Genomic DNA, 2,347 nt, shown 5'->3' with positions numbered 1-2,347 from the left:
GGCTGAACTTTCAAGAAAACTTTGCAAATTCTGATAATTGGTGGGTTTTGTTTTGTTTTGGTTTTTTTTTTTGGCCTGGTAATTCTCTGGAAAAGGGAATCGAGTGAGTTCAAGAAATCACCCTTTTTCTGGCCTGGAAAGATTTAGCCTTGTGACCGGAAAGATTTCTGCTTGGTAGGACAGTGAAATCTAACTGAAATAAAACCCCAGGAAAAAGAAAAAAAAGAAAAACGAAGAAAATCAATCCAAATAACAGTAAACAAAGAGGGAACAATGTTATTAAAATCCGGTTTAAAAAATAAATACAGGCAGCCCTTGATTTACGACCACAATTAAGCCCAGACTTTTTATTGCTAAGCAAGACAGTTGTTAAGCGAGTTTTGCTCCCTTTTACAACCTTGCTCTCTACAGTTGTTAAGTAAAGTAGAATAGAATAAGAATAGAATAGAATAGAAATTAGGAATGGAATGGAATGGAATGGAATGGAATGGAATGGAATGGAATAGAATAGAATAGAGTAGAGTAGAATAGAATAGAAATTAGGAATAGAATAGAATAGAATAGAATAGAATAGAATAGAATAGAATAGAATAGAATAGAAATTAGGAATAGAATAGAATAGAATAGAATAGAATAGAATAGAATAGAATAGAATAGAAATTAGGAATAGAATAGAATAGAATAGAATAGAATAGAATAGAATAGAATAGAATAGAAATTAGGAATGGAATGGAATGGAATGGAATAGAAATTAGGAATGGAATGAAATAGAATAGAATAGAATAGAATAGAGTAGAGTAGAGTAGAGTAGAGTAGAGTAGAGTAGAGTAGAGTAGAATAAGAATAAGAAAAGGATAGAAGAATAGAGTAGAATAGAATAGAATAGAATAGAATAGAATAGAATAGAATAGAATAATAGAATAGAGTAGAGTAGAATAGAATAAGAATAAGAAAAGGATAGAAGAATAGAGTAGAGTAGAGTAGAGTAGAGTAGAATAAGAATAAGAAAAGGATAGAAGAATAGAATAGAATAGAATAGAATAGAATAGAATAGAATAGAATAGAATAATAGAATAGAATAGCAGAAGGGACCTTGGAGGTCTTCTAGTCCAACCCCCTGCTTAGGCAGAAAACCCTACATCACTTCAGATAAATGGTTATCCAACATTTTATTTATTTATTTATTTATTTGTCAAGCATATATAAGATAACAGGTAAAAGTATAAACACAATTTACATGAAAAGAGTAAGAGTAAAAAGGAATATTAGGACAGGGACGGAAGGCACGCTGGTGCGCTTATGCACCCCCCTTACAGACCTCTTAGGAATGGGGTGAGGTCAACAGTAGACAGTGTAAGGTTAAAGTTTTGGGGGTTTTGGGATGAAACCACAGAGTCAGGTAGTGCATTCCAGGCATTGACCACTCTGTTGCTGAAGTTGTATTTTCGTGCAATCGAGTTTGGAGCGGTTCACTTTAAGTTTATATCTATTGTGTGCTCATGTATTGTTGTGGTTGAAGCTGAAGTAGTCATTGACAGGAAGGACATTGTGGCAGATAATTTTATGTACTATGCTTAGGTCAGACTGAAGTCGGCATAGTTCTAAGTTGTCTAAGCCCAAAATTTGGAGTCTGGTGGCATAAGGTATTTTATTGCGATTAGAGCAGGGGTCTGCAACCTTAAACACTCAAAGAGCCATTTGGACCCGTTTCCCACAGAAAAGAAAACACCGGGAGCCACAAAAACCCTTCCCGTGCCTGACTACTTCTTCAGCGGCTACAAAACTAGCATATGTAGTTGAATTAAACGTTCTGTTTTCTTCTGAAACTTTTCTTTTCTTGGATTTATCCATGGTTGGCCTACCGGAGGTTGAAAAGCTCAATAAATCACGTGCCGGGAGTTGTGACACATATTTTGAGTGACGGAGCTGCAGCAGAGGGGTGAAAGAGCCACATGCGGCTCCAGAGCTGCAGGTTGCTGACCCCTGGGTTAGAGGAATGGAGGACTCTTCTCGTAAAATATCTCTGGACTCTCTCGATTGTATTTATGTCCGATGTGCAGTGTGGGTTCCAGACAGATGAGCTGTATTCAAGAATTGGTCTAGCAAATGTTTTGTATGCTCTAGTTCCGTGATGGCGAACCTATGGCACGCGTGGACCCATATCGGTGGGCACGTGAGCTCAGCTCTGACGCACATGTGCGGGCTGGGCAGCTGATTTTCGGGCCTTCTGGACCCACCAGAAGTAGGGAAACGGGCCATTTCCAGCCTCTGAAGGCCTCCGGGAGGATGGGAAAGGTTGTTTTTGCCCTCCCCAGGCTCCTAGGGAGGCTCTGGAGCCTGGGGAGAG

Source organism: Pantherophis guttatus, chromosome 18, assembly GCF_059756535.1.
Source record: "Pantherophis guttatus breed Tessera chromosome 18, ASM5975653v1, whole genome shotgun sequence".
NCBI classification, from domain to species: domain Eukaryota; kingdom Metazoa; phylum Chordata; class Lepidosauria; order Squamata; family Colubridae; genus Pantherophis; species Pantherophis guttatus.
The sequence above is the reverse complement of the archived record's forward strand: the minus strand, read 5'-3'. Positions refer to the sequence as shown.